The sequence below is a fragment of the Procambarus clarkii genome, chromosome 48 (assembly GCF_040958095.1).
Source record: "Procambarus clarkii isolate CNS0578487 chromosome 48, FALCON_Pclarkii_2.0, whole genome shotgun sequence".
Taxonomy (NCBI): Eukaryota; Metazoa; Arthropoda; class Malacostraca; order Decapoda; family Cambaridae; genus Procambarus; species Procambarus clarkii.
In genome coordinates, this window is record NC_091197.1 from 18,171,348 (window position 1) to 18,192,220 (window position 20,873).

Below are 20,873 nucleotides of genomic sequence, written 5' to 3' on the forward strand. Positions count from 1 at the left end.
ATTTCTGCAGTACTGATTCATGCCTGCAGTACTGATTCATGCCTGCATTACTGATTCATGCCTGCAGCACTGATTCATGCCTGCAGCACTGATTCATGCCTGCAGTACTGATTCACTGTATCACTGTGTCACTGTATCACTGCATCACTATCACAGCATCACTGTATCACAGTATCACTGTATCACAGCATCACAGCATCATGACTCAGGGGACAACACACACAAAACACTGCCCCTCACCCCCCCCCCCCCACTCGTAACTGACCACCACAAAGCCCCACACTCAAGGGACGTCACTGACCACCACAAAGCCACACACTCAAGGGACGTCACTGACCACCACAAAGCCCCACACTCAAGGGACATCACTGACCACCACAAAGCCCCACACTCAAGGGACGTCACTGACCACCACAAAGCCCCACACTCAAGGGACGTCACTGACCACCACAAAGCCCCACACTCAAGGGACGTCACTGACCACCACAAAGCCCCACACTCAAGGGACATCACTGACCACCACAAAGCCCCACACTCAAGGGACATCACTGACCACCACAAAGCCCCACACTCAAGGGACGTCACTGACCACCACAAAGCCACACACTCAAGGGACGTCACTGACCACCACAAAGCCCCACACTCAAGGGACATCACTGACCACCACAAAGCCCCACACTCAAGGGACGTCACTGACCACCACAAAGCCCCACACTCAAGGGACGTCACTGACCACCACAAAGCCCCACACTCAAGGGACGTCACTGACCACCACAAAGCCCCACACTCAAGGGACATCACTGACCACCACAAAGCCCCACACTCAAGGGACATCACTGACCACCACAAAGCCCCACACTCAAGGGACATCACTGACCACCACAAAGCCCCACACTCAAGGGACAACAATTCTGACCTAACTATATTTAGATCATCTGACATATTACACCTTCCTGCTTCAGAAATATATGTATTACATATATATTTTCTATCATCAAGTCTTCTCAGTAGACCTGAACAACAATGGGAAGAGTAAAAGGCTTCCTCAAGTCCCTCCGTGGCTGCTTTCCCCGCAAAAAGTCCAAAGTGTCCAGGGACAAAAGGCGCGACGATAAGACCAATGGTGTTGAGGTGAGTCCAACCAAGAGCACCGTAGACACGGTTGATGAATGGACGGACGAGAGCTGGGAGGAACGACGAGCACAGTGCCAGTGGATGGTCGACTTCGTCAACCGCAGACTCTTCACCAGACGATGCCAACAAATAGGTCAAATGCTACAGGAAGCAAAAGTGTTCGATCCTCGCCACAGGGAAAACATTTTTGATGAGAGATTCGTGGATTCGTCAGTCAATCTACTGGGACTCAACAGTGCAGAGACTTCTCTTGAGGATCGAACGCGGTCCCGCGTTTCCTTTATCAGAAATTTGTCTCTTTGGCTTCGGCATTTAACTTCATTTTGATCTACCAGGTGATCTACCAGGTGATTTACCAGCTGATCTACCAGCTGATCTACCAGTTGACCTTCCAGCTGATCTACCAGCTGATCTACCAGCTGTAATGACATTCTTCAGTAGGCGCATGACTTATCCTAATTCCAGTGCTATAGTACTAATGGCTTGCCGCTTTCTCCTCATAGGTCCCTTCCTTTTTTATAGGAATTTAGTTTAAAATAATGTGTGTGTGTGTGTGTGTGTGTGTGTGTATGTGTGTGTGTGTGTACTCACCTAGTTGTGTCTGCAGGACCGAGCATTGACTCCTAGATCCCGCCTTTCGAACCATCGGTTGTTTACAGCAATGACTCCGGTCCTATTTCCCTATCATATCTAGTTTTAAAATCATTAATAGAGTTTGCTTCCACAACTTGCTCCTTAAGTGCATTCCATTTTTCTACTACTCTCACACTAAAAAACTTCCTAACATCTCTGTGACTCATCTGAGTTTCCAGCTTCCACCCATGTCCCCTCGTTCTGTTACTATTCCGTTTGAACATTTCGTCTACTTCCACTCTGTCAATCTCCCTAAGTTCCTATCATATCCCCCCTCTCCCTTCTTTTTTCTAGTGTCGTTAGGCTCACTTTCTTCAGGCGCTCTTCGTACCCCATCCCTTGTAACGCTGGGACGAGTCTTATAGCAAACTTCTGAACCTCTTCCAGTTTCCTTATGTGTTTCTTCAGGTGGGGACTCTACGATGGGGCGGCATACTCTAAGACTGGCCTCACGGAGGCAGTGTAAAGCGCCCTAAATGCCTCATTACTTAGGTTTCTGAATGATGTTCTAACGTTTCCAGTGTAGAGTACGCTGCTGTCGATATCCTATTTACATGTGCCTCAGGGGTTAGATAGGTGTTACGTCCACGCCCAGGTCTCTTTTTCGAGTCGTCAAAGGTAGGCAGTTCCCCTTCATTGCGTACTGTTCATTTGGTCTCCCGTCACCTAATCCCATTTCCATAACTTTACATTTGTTCGTGTTGAATTTTAGTACCCATTTCTCTGACCATCCCTGCAACCTGTTCAGGTTCTCTTGGAGGATCCTACAATCCTCATCTGTCACAACTCTTCTCATCAACTTTGCATCATCCGCAAACATCGACATGTAGAATTCTACTCCTATAAACATGTCATTAATGTATATTTTAAATAGAATTGGTCCCATTACCGATCCTTGAGGTACTCCACTCGTTACTGTTAGCCAGTCCGACTTCTCGTCCCCCTTATCGTAACTCTCTGGCACCTTTCTGTTAGGTAGTTCCTTACCCATGCTAGGACCTTTCCGCTTACTTCCACCTGCCTCTCAAGTTTGAATAGCAGTCTCATTTGTGTGGTACTGTATCAAAGGCCTTTTGGCAGTCCAGAAATATACAGTCTGCCCAGCCTTCTCTGTCCTGCCTTATACTCGTTATTTTATCATAGAATTTCAAAAGGTTTGTTAGGCAAGATTTCCCTTTCCAGAGCCCATGTTGATGTTTGTTTTCAAACCAAATGTTCTCTAGGTGTTCAACCAGTCTTAGCCTAATTACTCTTTCAAGTATTTTACAGGGGATGCTTGTCAGTGATACAGATCTATAGTTAAGTGCCTCCTCCCTATCCCCTTTTATGAAAATCAATACGACATTTGCCCTCTTCCAGCAACTGGGCAATTCTCCCGACGTAAGTGATTCATTAAAGATTCTTGCCAGAGTCACGCTGAGAGACTGCGCTGCCTCTTTTAGTATCCACGGTGATACTTTGTCTGGTCCAACTGCTGTAGTTGCATCCAGTGTTGTCAACTGTTTCATTACCTCCCATGCTGTCACCTCTATATCTGATACTCTTTCAAGAAAGCCCCCCAGGATTAGTTTCATAAAAGTTGTTCAATGTCAACCAATATTTTTTGACTAGTTGCATATGAAAAGGGCTGCAATTGTTCCAAGTTTCAGTACTGCAGCCTTAATAGAAAGGGAGATTTAATTTTTGTTTTGTTTTTCAACAAATATTAGACATTTTCAAGTGAGTTCAAACCTTTCTCCTTTTCAGATATAATTATTCTATGACACTTTTCTGACACATTAGCATATAATAAAGGATCTGTAGGAAGGGATTTTCCAAAACATCTTTTGTTGTCCTAATACAATTAGTCAAATTTCCCCCCAAAATTATGCAAATATATCTTGTTTATTGCTATTTATAAAATCAATAAATGAACTCAGGAAAAAACGCTTCCTTCAGATTTTAGAGACATACACTTTACATATAAGGTGTAAGTTTCATGTAAATTGAATAAAAATGAAAGACTACCAACTCGTTTGGTACTCTTCAAATGTTACTTGAAAAATATATCACTAAAATATTAAAGTCAGAGGTGCTGCCAACTGTGGCTGAGGTTGATATCAACCAATTTCCTCCAAAATTGGCACCCTAACAGGGAGGCTTACGTGCAGTCACGTGTATAAGTTTCATGCAAATCGTCCGATAAACAAATAAGAAAAATAAAATAAAAAAAAAATTAACTTAATTTGTTTTTAATAAAACTAATTATAATTGTATTTAATATATGTTATTGTGATAGCTGAGAGTCATAGACCTGATTTCAGATGACACTTTTGTTTGATGTTAATTTTTGACCATTTTGGAAAATTTTTGGCATATAATTCAATATTTTTTTCTCCCTATTTATGCTACGATGTTGAGACTTAGACCAGATGAAACCCCTTTCATATACAACTAGTCAAAAAAGATTGATTGAAATCGAACTAGTTTTCATTTAATGCAATTTTTGGGAAATTTAGAACTAATGACCCCTTCGGGTAATCTCTTCTAACAATGGGAGCTGCTCAGGCTCGGTTGTGAACACTCCATGGAAACTGGCATTCAGTGCCTCGCATATTTCCTTGTCACTTTCTGTATATGCCCCTTCTGTTTTCCCTAGTCTTGTCACTTGGTCGTTCACCGACTTCGTTTTTTCTTATATGGCTGTGTAGTAATTTAGGTTGCTTTTTCCCTTTGATCGCAATATCGTTCTCATAAATTCTTTTCCGATGTTCGTCTTATGTTAATGTAATCGTTCCCAGCTCTGTTACATCTGATCCTGTTGTCCTCTGTCCTTTGTCTTCTGTATTTCCTCCATTCCCTCCTGCTTCTCATTTTGCTTCCTGACACTGTCTATTAAACCATGGGTTATTATATTCCCTCTGACTTTTATCCTTTACTGTTGGTATGAATCTCTCTTCGGCCTCCTGGCATTTCCGTATGACTAGGTCCATCATATCTTGGACTGTTTTTTCTCTTATTTCTTCCTCCCACTGCACTTCTCCCATATTGTCCCTTATCCTCCTGTACTCCCCTTTCCTGTAGTCAACTCTCCTTTCCCAGACCTCATGTCCCTTGGTCACAAGTTTGAGTTCCATCATGTAGTCAAAGACTAGGACACAATGGTCACTGGCCCCTAGAGGTATTTCATGTTCCAAATTCTCGATGTCTTCTACGTTCTGGGTGAAAATCAGGTCTAATAGGCTCGGTGTATCCTCTGCTCTTTCCCTTGTGTCTTCCTTCACATATTATGTTAGGAAATTCCTGTCTATAACATCTACTAACTTTGCTCCCCACGTTTCCTCCCCGCCATATCTTGAGGTTATCTTGAGATGATTTCGGGGCTTTAGTGTCCCCGCGGCCCGGTCCTCGACCAGACCTCCACCCCCAGGAAGCAGCCCGTGACAGCTGACTAACACCCAGGTACCTATTTTACTGCTAGGTAACAGGAGCATAAGGTGAAAGAAACTCTGCCCATTGTTTCTCGCCGGCGCCCGGGATCGAACCCGGACCACAGGATCACAAGTCCAGCGTGCTGTCCGCTCGGCCTACCGGCTCCCCCTTTTTTTTTTTTTGAGATATATACAAGAGTTGTTACATTCTTGTACAGCCACTAGTACGCGTAGCGTTTCGGGCAGGTCCCTGGAATACGATCCCCGCCGCGAAGAATCGTTGTTACAACCAAGTACACATTTTACTGTTGAGTTAAACAGAGGCTACAGTTAAGGATTTGCGCCCAGTAAATCCTCCCCGGCCAGGATACGAACCCATGCCAAAGCGCTCGCGGAACGCCAGGCGAGTGTCTTACCACTACACCACGGAGACTGGTGATATGAGGATTCCCCTGTGGGAGTGGCGGAGACTGACCATGAGGATTCCTTGATTCCCAGTTTACCTCTCCATGATTTAGGTCCCCCATGACCAGCAGCTTCGCTCTCATTCTGTGGGTTAGTGTTGCTGCCTTCTGCAGTTCATATATACATGCCTTGTTGTTGTCATCATACTCCTGCCTGGGTCTTGTACTGTTTGGTGGGGGATTGTAGATTACCAAGATCACAATCTTCCTCCCATCTGCTAGGAGATGTGGACAAGGTGCTGGGAGGTGAGATGAGACACCGTGAGCCCTCCACCAGGGGAGGGGACAACCACACAAGGGGGTCCTCCACCAGGGGGGCCCACCACACATGGGGCCCTCCACACGGGGGTCCTCCACCAGGGGGGGGGTCCTCTATACAGGGGGCCCTCTACACAGGGGGCCCTCTACACAGGGGCCCCTCTACACAGGGGGGCCCACAACACTCATGAACCAGCAGGTGTACTACTCCTGGTGTCCGTGTACACAGGGGGGGGGGGGCAGCCAAGCAACTCAACACAATAATCAACTTTACATATAACAAGCGCAAAACATTTCTGTTTAGTATACTTTGATTTACATTATCTCATGGAAGGATTATACACTATCATATACATTATACATTATCATATACATTATCATATACATTATACTTTATCATCTATAAACACAATAATTTTGTCCATATTAAGTTAATCGGCGATAAGTCCTATCCCAGCTCGATTTCCTAATATTCCTGCGTCTAGTAATAATATCACCACCTCCCTCATCATACGTAACCCCTGACCCCACCATACTCTACCTCCCTCATCATACGTGACCTCTGACCCCACCATACCCCACCATACCCCACCTCCCTCATCATAAGTGACCCCCTGACCCCAACATACCCCACCTCCCTCATCATAAGTGATCCCTGACCCCAACATACACCACCTCCCTCATCATAAGTGACCCCTGACTCACCATATACCACCTCCCTCATCATAAGTAACCCCCTGACCCCACAATACCCCACCTCCCTCAACATAAGTGACCCCTGACCCCACTATACCCCACCTCCCTCATCATAAGTGACCCCTGACCCACTATACCCCACCTCCCTCATCATAAGTGACCCCTGACCCCACCATACACCACCTCCCTCATCACAAGTGACCCCTGACCCCACCATACCCCACCTCCCTCATCATAAGTGAACCCTGATCCCACCATACACCACGTCCCTCATCATACGTGACTCCTGACCCACCATACCCCACCTCCCTCATCATAAGTGACCCCTGACCCCACCATACACCACGTCCCTCATCATACGTGATTCCTGACCCACCATACCCCACCTCCCTCATCATAAGTGACCCCTGACCCCACCATACCCCACCTCCCTAATCATAAGTGACCCCTGACCCTACCATACCCCACCTCCCTCATCATAAGTGACCCCTGACCCCACCATACACCACCGCCCTCATCGTAAGTGACCCCTGACCCCACCATACACCACCTCTTTCATCAAACGTGACCCCTGACCCACCATACCCCCCCCTTCCTCATCATAAGTGACCCCTGACCCCACCATACCCCACCTCCCTCATCATACGTGACCCCTGACCCCACCATACACCACTTCCCTCATCATAATTGACCCCTGACCTCACCATACACCACCTCCCTCATCATAAGGTACCCCTGACCCCACCATACCCCACCTCCCTCATCATAAGTGACCTCTGACCCCACTATACCCCACCTCCCTCATCATAAGTGACCCCTGACCCCACCATACCCCACCTCCTTCATCATGAGGGACCCCTGACCACACCATACCCCACCTCCCTCATCATAAGTGACCCCTGACCCCACCATACCCCACCTCCCTCATCATAAGTGACCCCTGACCCCACCATACCCCACCTCCCTCATCATAAGTGACCCCCTGACCCCAACATACCCCACCTCCCTCATCATAAGTGATCCCTGACCCCAACATACACCACCTCCCTCATCATAAGTGACCCCTGACTCACCATATACCACCTCCCTCATCATAAGTAACCCCCTGACCCCACAATACCCCACCTCCCTCAACATAAGTGACCCCTGACCCCACTATACCCCACCTCCCTCATCATAAGTGACCCCTGACCCACTATACCCCACCTCCCTCATCATAAGTGACCCCTGACCCCACCATACACCACCTCCCTCATCACAAGTGACCCCTGACCCCACCATACCCCACCTCCCTCATCATAAGTGAACCCTGATCCCACCATACACCACGTCCCTCATCATACGTGACTCCTGACCCACCATACCCCACCTCCCTCATCATAAGTGACCCCTGACCCCACCATACACCACGTCCCTCATCATACGTGATTCCTGACCCACCATACCCCACCTCCCTCATCATAAGTGACCCCTGACCCCACCATACCCCACCTCCCTAATCATAAGTGACCCCTGACCCTTCCATACCCCACCTCCCTCATCATAAGTGACCCCTGACCCCACCATACACCACCGCCCTCATCGTAAGTGACCCCTGACCCCACCATACACCACCTCTTTCATCAAACGTGACCCCTGACCCACCATACCCCCCCCTTCCTCATCATAAGTGACCCCTGACCCCACCATACCCCACCTCCCTCATCATACGTGACCCCTGACCCCACCATACACCACTTCCCTCATCATAATTGACCCCTGACCTCACCATACACCACCTCCCTCATCATAAGGTACCCCTGACCCCACCATACCCCACCTCCCTCATCATAAGTGACCTCTGACCCCACTATACCCCACCTCCCTCATCATAAGTGACCCCTGACCCCACCATACCCCACCTCCTTCATCATGAGGGACCCCTGACCACACCATACCCCACCTCCCTCATCATAAGTGACCCCTGACCCCACCATACCCCACCTCCCTCATCATAAGTGACCCCTGACCCCACCATACCCCACCTCCCTCATCATAAGTGACCCCCTGACCCCAACATACCCCACCTCCCTCATCATAAGTGATCCCTGACCCCAACATACACCACCTCCCTCATCATAAGTGACCCCTGACTCACCATATACCACCTCCCTCATCATAAGTAACCCCCTGACCCCACAATATCCCACCTCCCTCAACATAAGTGACCCCTGACCCCACTATACCCCACCTCCCTCATCATAAGTGACCCCTGACCCACTATACCCCACCTCCCTCATCATAAGTGACCCCTGACCCCACCATACACCACCTCCCTCATCACAAGGGACCCCTGACCCCACCATACCCCACCTCCCTCATCATAAGTGAACCCTGATCCCACCATACACCACGTCCCTCATCATACGTGACTCCTGACCCACCATACCCCACCTCCCTCATCATAAGTGACCCCTGACCCCACCATACACCACGTCCCTCATCATACGTGATTCCTGACCCACCATACCCCACCTCCCTCATCATAAGTGACCCCTGACCCCACCATACCCCACCTCCCTAATCATAAGTGACCCCTGACCCTACCATACCCCACCTCCCTCATCATAAGTGACCCCTGACCCCACCATACACCACCGCCCTCATCGTAAGTGACCCCTGACCCCACCATACACCACCTCTTTCATCAAACGTGACCCCTGACCCACCATACCCCCCCCTTCCTCATCATAAGTGACCCCTGACCCCACCATACCCCACCTCCCTCATCATACGTGACCCCTGACCCCACCATACACCACTTCCCTCATCATAAGTGACCCCTGACCTCACCATACACCACCTCCCTCATCATAAGGTACCCCTGACCCCACCATACCCCACCTCCCTCATCATAAGTGACCCCTGACCCCACCATACCCCACCTCCTTCATCATGAGGGACCCCTGACCACACCATACCCCACCTCCCTCATCATAAGTGACCCCTGACCCCACCATACCCCACCTCCCTCATCATAAGTGACCCCTGACCCCACCATACCCCACCTCCCTCATCATAAGTGACCCCTGACCCCACCATACCCCACCTTCTTCATCATAAGTGACCCCTGACCACACCATACCCCACCTCCCTCATCACAAGTGACCCCTAATCCCACCATACCCCACCTTCCTCATCACAAGTGACCCCTGACCCCACCATACCCCACCTCCCTCATCATACGTGACCCCTGAACCACCATACCCCCCCCCCTTCCTCATCATAAGTGACCCCTGACCCCACAATACACCACCTCCCTCATCATACGTGACCCCTGAACCACCATACCCCCCCCTTCCTCATCATAAGTGACCCCTGACCCACCATACCCCACCTCATCATAAGTGACCCCTGACCCCACCATACACCACCTCCCTCATCATAAGTGACCCCCTGACCCCACCATACCCCACCTCCCTCATCATAAGTGAACCCTGATCCCACCATACCCCACCTCCCTCATCATAAGTGACCCCTGACCCCACCATACACCACCTCCCTCATCATAAGTGACCCCTGACCCCACCATACCCCACCTCCCTCATCACAAGTGACCCCTGACACCACCATACCCCACCTCCCTCATCACAAGTGACCTCTGACCCCACCATACCCCACCTCCCTCATCACAAGTGACCCCTGACCCCACCATACCCCACCTCCCTCATCATAAGTGACCCCTGACCCCACCATACACCACCTCCCTCATCATAAGTGACCCCTGACCCCACCATACCCCACCTCCCTCATCATAAGTGAACCCTGATCCCACCATACCCCACCTCCCTCATCATAAGTGACCCCTGACCCCACCATACCCCACCTCCATCATCATAAGTGACCTCTGACCCCACTATACCCCACCTCCCTCATCATAAGTGACCCCTGACTCCACCATACCCCACCTCCTTCATCATGAGGGACCCCTGACCACACCATACCCCACCTCCCTCATCATAAGTGACCCCTGACCCCACCATACCCCACCTCCCTCATCATAAGTGACCCCTGACCCCACCATACACCACCTCCCTCATCATAAGTGACCCCCTGACCCCACCATACCCCACCTCCCTCATCATAAGTGAACCCTGATCCCACCATACCCCACCTCCCTCATCATAAGTGACCCCTGACCCCACCATACACCACCTCCCTTATCATAAGTGACCCCTGACCCCACCATACACCACCTCCCTCATCATACGTGACCCCTGACCCACTATACCCCCCCTTCCTCATCATAAGTGACCCCTGACCCCACCATACCCCACCTCCCTCATCACAAGTGACCCCTGACCCCAAAATACCCCACCTCCCTCATCACAAGTGACCTCTGACCCCAAAATACCCCACCTCCCTCATCACAAGTGACCTCTGACCCCACCATACCCCACCTCCCTCATCACAAGTGACCCCTGACCCCACCATACCCCACCTCCCTCATCATAAGTGACCCCTGACCCCACCATACCCCACTTCCCTCATCATAAGTGAACCCTGATCCCACCATACCCCACCTCCCTCATCATAAGTGACCCCTGACCCCACCATACCCCACCTCCCTCATCATAAGTGACCCTTGACCCCACCATACCCCACCTCCCTCACTGGGCAACAGTTTCTTCACTTCCCAGCGAGACGGCGGAGTGTTTTGTCCCCATGAGTCAAGCGTGAGACTCTCCACCGTAGCCCACTGTGATAGTGCCCCCCCCCCTACCGGTCTCCACTGTAGCCCACTGTGGTAGTGCCCCCCCCTACCAGTCTCCACCGTAGCCCACTGTGGTAGTGCCCCCCCCCTACCGGTCTCCACCGTAGCCCACTGTGGTAGTGCCCCCCCCCCTACCAGTCTCCACCGTAGCCCACTGTGGTAGTGCCCCCCCCCCTACCGGTCTCCACCGTAGCCCACTGTGGTAGTGCCCCCCCCCTACCGGTCTCCACCGCAGCCCACTGTGGTAGTGGCGCTCCCCCCCCCCCCCCCACCGGTCTAGTTTTTGTCAAGCTTGAGAGCATCGCAAAGATCTTTTTCCCAATATGATTTGTTTAAATTGTTTAATGGGTGATTGAGGCGGTTGATCACTGTTGAACAGATTTTGACCAACTGAGCTGTTGTTGTATGTATTCGGTGGTTCTTTTGCTGGTGTGACTCTGTTAGTTACGAGGTATGTACCCTGTAACATCTCTGTACTCACCTAGTTGTGCTTGAGGGGGTTGATCTTCGGCTCTTTGGTCCCGCCTCTCAACCATCAATCAACTGGTGTACAGATTCCTGAGCCTACTGGGCTCTATCAAATCTACATTTGAAACTGTGTATGGAGTCAGCCTCCACCACTTCACTTCCTAATGCATTGCATTTACTATCTACTCTGACACTGAGAAGGTTTTTTCTAATGTCCCTGTGGCTCATTTGGGTACTCAGCTTCCACCGGTGTCCCCTTGTTCGTGTCCCTCCAGTACTAAATAATCCGTACATATCTTCCCCTGTCAATTCCATTGAGATTTTTTTATGTGGTGATCATGTCTTCCCGAGCTCTTCTGTCTTCCAACGATGTGAGGAGCAATTCACGCAGCCTTTCCTCGTAGTTTATGCATCGTAGTTCAGGGACAAGTATAGTGGCATGCCACTATACGTGCTCCAGCTTCGTCTTTTGCTGGTAAGGTAAGGACTCCATGCTTGGAGCTGCATACGTCTCATTCATACGTGGTACACAAGGTTTTGAAAGATTCCTTACACAGGTTCCTGAAGGCAGTTAGCCAGCCTCGCATACGCCGCCGATGCTATTCTTTTGATGTGGGCTTCAGGAGACAGGTTTAGCGTGATATAATCTCCTAGGTCCTAGATTCCCTCTGTCCGTTTTGTGGAGGACTTCATCTCCCATTCTGTACCCTGTGTTTGGCCTCCTATTCCTTTCATCTAGCTTCATTACCTTACATTTACTTGGGTTAAACTTGAGTAGCCATTTGTTGGAACATTCTTTCAGTTTGTCTAGGTGGTCATGTAGCCTCTTCCAATCTTCTTCGATCTTAATCCTCCTCATAATTTTCGCATCATCAGCAAAAATTGAGAGACACGAGACTATACCCTCTGGGAGGTCATTTACACATCAGAAAGAGGAAATGTTCAAAGACTGAATCCTGTGAGACTCCACTGGTGACGCCTCGCCAGTCTGAGGCTCACCCCTCACAATGACTCGCTGTCTTCTGTTGCTTAGGTACTCCCTTATCCAGTGGAGTACCTTCCCTTTGTACCAGGCGGCTGATGGGGATGTGTTAGGGAGGACTGGTCACTGGCGCATCTCTGAACCTGGCAGCTGGTGCCTCACTGCTTTACCTAGCCCCCCCCCCTCACTCCTACACCCAGCCACACCCCCCCCCACACTCTTACACTCAGCCACACCACCTCACACACTCCTACACCCAGCCACACACCCCCCCACACTCCTACACCCAGGCACACTATCCCCCCACACTCCTACACCCAGCCACACACCCCGCACACTCCTACACCCAGCCACACACCCCCCACACTCCTACACCCAGCCACACACACCCCGCACACTCCTACACCCAGCCACACACCCCCCACACTCCTACACCCAGCCACACACACCCCACACACTCCTACACCCAGCCACACCCCCCACACTCCTACACCCAGGCACACTACCCCCCCCACACTCCTACACCCAGCCACACCACCCCCAAACTCCTACACCCAGCCACGCACCCCCCCCCACACACTCCTACACCCAGCCACACCCCCCACACACTCCTACACCCAGCTACACCTCCCCCCACACTCCTACACCCAGCCGGAACCACCCCCACACTCCTACACCCAGTAACACCACCCCCCCCACTCCTACACCCAGCCACACCACCCCCCACACTCCTACACCCAGCCACACCACCCCCACACTCCTACACCCAGCCACACCCCCCCACACACTCCTACACCCAGCCATACCACCCCAACACTCCTACACCCAGTAACACCCCCCCCCACAATCCTACACCCAGCCACACCACCACCCCCACACTCCTACACCCAGCCACCCCACCCCCACACTCCTACACCCAGCCACACCACCCCCACACTCCTACACCCAGCCACACTACCCCACACTCCTACACCCAGCCACACCACCCCCCATACTCCTACACCCAACCACACCCCCCCACACTCCTACACCCAGCCACACCCCCCCACACTCCTACACCCAGCCACTCCACCCCCACACACTCCTACACCCAGCCACACCCCCCCACACTCCTACACCCAGCCACACCCCCACACTCCTACACCCAGCCACACCCCCCCACACTCCTACACCAAGCCACACCACCCAGTCACACCCCCCCCCACACTCCTACACCCAGCCACACCCCCCCACACTCCTACACCCAGCCACACCCCCCCACACTCCTACACCAAGCCACACCACCCAGTCACACCCCCCCCCACACTCCTACACCCAGTAACACCCCCCCCCCACACTCCTACACCCAGCCACACCCCCACACCTACACCCAGCCACACCCCCCCACACTCCTACACCCAGCCACACCACCCCCCACACTCCTACACCCAGCCACACCACCCCCCACACTCCTACACCCAGCCACACCACCCCATACTCCTACACCCAGCCACACCACCCCACACTCCTACACCCAGCCACACCACCCCACACTCCTACACCCAGCTACACCACCCCACACTCCTACACCCAGCTACACCCCCCCACACTCCTACACCCAGCTACACCCTCCCCCCACACACCTACACTCAGCTACACCACCCCCCACATTTCTACACCCAGCTACACCCCCCCCACACTCTTACACCCTCCCCCCACATTCCTACACCCAGCTACACCACCCCCCACACTCCTACACCCAGCTACACCCCCCCCCACACTCCTACACCCAGCTACACCCTCCACACACACTCCTACACCCAACCACACCACCCCCCACACTCCTACACCCAGCTACACCATCCTCTCACTGTTTCACAACAATTAATCATATTTCTAAATTACCCTTCATCAATCTCACTCCCTTCCCTACTTTAATTGCCTCAGGAAAGCGCTTTGTCGCTAGCTCTTGATCCCCATTTTTGCATACGCTCGCTCTCCAGAGCTCCTTGGGCAATATATATATATATATATATATATATATATATATTGTGACGGTAAAGCGTTGGTGTTCGGCTGTTTCAAAAGCTGGGGGCAGGGCCTCGTCACATAATCAAAAAAAAAAAAGAAAAGTTGGTCTTTTCGTCTGTGGTAAGGTAATGGGAAGACACACAAAACACAAGTATATAAACAATGACATTTTAATTACTCTAGAAAAACAAGACATGAATAAAGGCAATCTCATAAAAATATGCAGGACAAGTCAACAAACAAAATGACATGAATAATCACTGGCAAATGAAAAGTTACGCTAAGACAAGTAAGTTACAGTGATAGCAAAATAAAATATGAGTGCTAGAATACTGGCTTCGAGCTGCCACCTCCCTTAGTACACGAAAGCCAAGGCTTAGTCTACTAGCGAGACATGTCAACTGCATGGAGCACTGAGATATTCTGACGAGACTGGCGCACTGCAGCCCAGACGTCGACTTGTGGTGGTGGCGGAGGACAGGTGCGACGGGACACCAGCCAATCAGCAACAGGCAGGCAGAGGATGAGCAGTTAGCTGGTTACGGCGGTGGCCAGGTGTGCTGGGTACGATTTGCTCTCTGGGCAAAACGTTTGGCGATACTTGGTGAATGTATCTTGTATATAGTATCTTGTATTTTGACGTAATTATGTAGGGAAGAGCAGGCTCAATCTCTCTTGAAAGAGATTATCGTCACAATATATATATATATATATATATATATATATATATATATATATATATATATATATATATATATATATATATATATATAATATTGGTGTATACTGGCAGAAGGTTTTCTTTTAAACATGTCTCATTGAGTATGACAGCATATTCTGTATTTACTATCTTCTGGTTTAGGGCTTCTATCCCTCTAACTAGTTTTCTTGCATCAGGGTTTAGTTGAAAGAGGAGTTCTCCAATTCTCATGTTCGTTTTTCAAGGTGAAGAAAAAGAGTGAATTACTATAGAATGTATTACACTTATTATACAATTACACAACGTTTCGAACCTACATGGTTAATTCTCAAGTGATAGGAAATTACAGATCTCGTTAGATTTATACCAGTACGGGGTCAGGTGAGAAAAGAAGTAATAAATAAAAAGGCATGGGGATAAATAGTGGATAAATAGGGGATAATAGGGGACGAAGCACAAAGATTAATTGGGTGCAATAGGCCTATTATGTTGAGGAGGGTCTTCTGTGTTGGCATCGTTATGTTCTGGTCTTGTCCTTACTCTCATGGTGGGTAGAGTAAATAGTTCCGTGATTTGGGTGTTCATGGTAGGTTGTTCTATTCTTATGTGAATTGCTTCAAGAATTTGTAATCTTCTTACATCTTGGGTTTTGTGTATTAAACAAATGTTTTTATTCAGCATTTCTCTTGTTAGGGTGATATCGTGGGCTTGTCTCATGTGATTCCTGGAGGCACCGGATTGAAGATGACAGGTCAAACGCCTCGTCAGCTTGGTCGACGTCATACCTATGTACTTAGATTGAAGGTTACATCCTTCGTGGGGGCAAGTGTACATGTATACAACGCTTGACTGCTGTAGAGGGTTCTCCGTCGGCTTCGGGCTGTTTTTAATAAGGAGGTCAGTAGTCTTCTTGGTTTTATAACATATGATCAGGTCTGTGTTTTGGTTAGGAGTAGTGCTTTTTACTCCTTTACGGATTATTTCTTTCATTGTTGTTTCTTCTTTTTTATGTTCACTGTGCATGGTTGATTTGTAATATAATTTTATTGGAGGTGTTGTGGTTTCTGTTCTAGGTTCAGGATTGTACCATCGGTCCAGGTGTCTTCTTATAGCGGTGTTTATTTGTGTGTTGCTATATCCGTTGTTCACCAACACCTGAGTTATTCTTTCACACTCTCTACTCACGTTGCTCCTTTCGGAGCAGTGGGTAAGCGCTCGACGAATATAAGCATTGAGAACACTGGTTTTGTATCTGTGGAGGGCACTCACTCTTACCGTTCAGGCATAATTTCATGTTGGTAGGTTTTGTATATACTTAAAGAGGTTCCTGTTTTTGTTATTAGTACATCCACGAATGGCAGACTGTTATTTTTACTATTTTCATGTGTTAATCGGAGTACTGACTCTTTCTCTAGATGGCTTTTTAGATCAATTAGTTCATCTGAGTCTTTCACTATGACGAATATGTCATCCACATAACGGCAATATATAGTTGGTTTTTGTCTACTACTGAAAACTCTATCTTTGACCATTCCCATATAAAAAATAGCGAACAACACTCCTAAGGGGTAGCCCATTGCTACTCCGTCTATTTGTAGATACATGTCCCCTTGCGGGCTTCCTTTGTACATGCCTCGAGAAGGCTCTTCAAATGTGGCTCGGGTATGTCTAATTTGGGGGTGCTCTCGTCTCTGTATAACCTGTACAGTATCATTCCTATGGTTGTGTCGACTGGGACGTTGGTAAATAGGGATTCGACGTCCAGGGAAGCAATGATTCCATCGGGCTCTGTAGTTTTGATTAATTCTAGGAAATCTGCTGATGATTGTAGACTATTGTTGCTTGGAGTGTATGGAGTTAGTTCATTAAATCTTTTTGCCAGGTGATAGGTTGGAGTTGGTATTTGGCTGATTATTTGACGTAGTGGGTTACCTGGTTTGTGTGTCTTAACATTGCCATAAGCATATCTTTGCCATAGTCGCTTTGTAGTTTTGTGAAATGAACACTACCTTTTTTTGCGTTGATTGCTGAAGTAGTTTAGTTCACTTTCCTTTTAAGGTCCTCCACAGGGTTCCTCGTGATTCGTTGAAATTTAGTGTTATCACTAAGGATGTCGCTAATTTTGTTCATGTATTCTTGGGCAGGAATCTACACATGCTGCTGTCTTGTCGGCTTTTCTTAATATTACATCTTCCAGATTTTTTAGTTGTTTTGCTGCTTCTTTGAGTCGTGGGGTTAAGATTGTTGATGAGTATGTTCAGCGTTTTAACCCCGCTTCTGTTAGTAGTTTAGTCTAAAGTGTGTCAGTGGTGATGACTTTTTGTTGTCTTCTAGCTTGTGGATGTCGTGCAGAAGCATTTCGATTTCAAGGCGTTTTTGATGCTTCTTTGGTTTAAATATGAATTGATTAAGAGGTGTCGTTGGTCCTTGGTAAGATCATGAGAAGTAAGGTTAATGTAGCCGTCTTTTGGACGAGGAATAACTATCCACCGTTTAGGGCTGTTAACTTACGTAGTGTCTTCGTTTCTACACGAGTTTTATGTTGTTGTTTCAGGTTAAATAGTTCACTGTTGATGGTTTGCTTGAGTTGGATAGGGATGTCGTACTGGGTCCATTTGTTTAACAGATGCTCAGCTGGCTCTGTAAGGGTTTGGAGGGCTTCCTTCTTCATGTTTAGTTGATGCCGTATGAGCTCTTGCCTATACCTATAGGTAAACTCTGAGTTGCGGACTGCTGGGTCATGTGGGTTTATATTGGTGTATACTGGCAACAAGTTTTCTTTTAAACATGAATCATTGAATATGACCACATATTCTGTATTTACTATCTTCTGGTTTAGGGCTTCTATCCCTCTAGTATTCTTGCATCAGGCAAGAAGGCAGCTACACCACACGGGAAAGGCCGCTACACCACACGGGGAAGGCAGCTACACCACACGGGAAAGGCCGCTACACCACACGGGGAAGGCAGCTACACCACACGGGGAAGGCAGCTACACCACACGGGGAAGGCAGCTACACCACACGGGGAAGGCAGCTACACCACACGGGGAAGGCAGCTACACCACACGGGGAAGGCAGCTACACCACACGGGGGAAGGCCGCTACACCACACGGGGGAAGGCCGCTACACCACACGGGGAAAGGCAGCTACACCACACGGGGGAAGGCCGCTACACCACACGGGGAAGGCCGCTACACCACACGGGGAAGGCCGCTACACCACACGGGGGAAGGCCGCTACACCACACGGGGAAGGCCGCTACACCACACGGGGGAAGGCCGCTACACCACACGGGGGAAGGCCGCTACACCACACGGGGAAAGGCCGCTACACCACACGGGGAAGGCCGCTACACCACACGGGGGAAGGCCGCTTCACCACACGGGGAAGGCAGCTACACCACACGGGGAAGGCAGCTACACCACGCGGGGAAGGCAGCTACACCACACGGGGAAGGCAGCTACACCACACGGGGAAGGCAGCCACACCACACGGGGAAGGCAGCCACACCACACGGGGAAGGCAGCCACACCACACGGGGAAGGCAGCCACACCACACGGGGAAGGCAGCCACACCACACGGGGAAGGCAGCCACACCACACGGGGAAGGCAGCTACACCACGCGGGGAAGGCAGCTACAGGGATAAGAAGGAGGGAAGGATCTGGGAGTGGATATAATCCCGACACTCACACCGGAGACACACACAAACAGGATAACATCAGCAGCATGAGGCACGCTGGCATGTATAAGAACATCCCTTAGGAACCTGAATTTTTACGGGCTCACCATAGCTCGTGCTACATGGACACTTCGTCCTGAGTAGCTAAATCTTTAACAACATAACAACAACAACCTGAATAAGGGGCTTTCAAAACAAGCTACACAACACGTGTTAAACCACCACTGGAATACGCAGCACCGGCATGGACCCCAGACCTAGGGAAGAATTAAGCCATATGTGAATAAGGTTTAAAGGTTTGCAAGAAGACTGATACCAGAGCTGAGAGAACTGAGCTAAGAACATAAGCTAATGAAACTAAATCTCTACATCCCGAGAGAGGATGGAAGGAACAGAGGGGATATGATCACAACTTACAAGATACTCAGGGGAATAGATAAGGTGGACAAGGATAGGCTCTTCAGACTGAGAGAAAGCCGGACAAGAGGACACAGGTGGAAGCTGGAAGCGCTAATGAGCCGAAGGGACTGAAGTACTCGTCCCCGGGGCGGGTAGTTAACAAGTGAGATGCTCTACAAGAAGGTGTGGAAGCCACCTCCATCAACGACTTGAAGGCCATATTCGACCAAGAATTCGAAAGTCAGTGTAGTTAGGTTGAAACCCAACAAGTACAAGGCTAGTAGGCGGGGTATCAGGAGCTAAACCTCACTCCGGGGCCTGACAGCCGAGTGGACAACGCTTCGGATTCGTTGTCGTGAGGTTCCGGGTTCGATCACCGGTGGAGGCGGAAGCAAATGGGCAGAGTTTCTTTCACCCTCATGCCCCTGATTCCTAGCAGTAAATAGGTACCTGGGAGTTAGACAGCTGCTACGGGCTGCTTCCTGGGGATGTGTAACAAAAAGGAGGCCTGGCCGAGGACCGGGCCGCGGGGACGCTAAGCCCAGAAATCATCTCAAGATAACCTCAAGATAACCCCGGGTGACACTAATAGGTAAGTAATAGGTAAGTACACACACACACACACACACACACATCCCGAGAGAGTGCCCAAGTACTGAGAGTACTGGAAACTGAGTGCCCAAATGAGCCACAGAGATATTAGAAAGAACTTTTTTTGTGTCAGAGTGGTTGACAAATGGAATGCATTAGGGGGTGATGTGGTGGAGGCTGACTCCATACACAGTTTCAAGTGTAGATATGACAGAGCCCGATAGGCTCAGGAATCTGTACACCTGTTGATTGACGGTTGAGAGGCGGGACCAAAGAGCCAGAGCTCAACCCCCGCAAACACAACTAGGTGAGTACACACACACACACACACACACACACACACACACACACACACACACACACACACACACACACACACACACACACACACATACATACATATAAGAGGCTGGTACATAAGCTGGAGAGACAGGCAGGTGTAGCTGGTAAGGTCCTCCAGTGGATAAGGGAGTACCTAAGCAATAGGAAGCAGAGAGTTACGGTGAGGGGTTAGACCTCCGATTGGCGTGAAGTCACCAGTGGAGTCCCACAGGGCTCTGTACTCGGTCCTATCTTGTTTCTGATATATGTAAATGATCTCCCGGAGGGTATAGATTTATTTCTCTCAATGTTTGCGGACGATGCCAAAATTATGAGAAGGATTAAGACAGAAAAGGACTGTTTGAGGCTT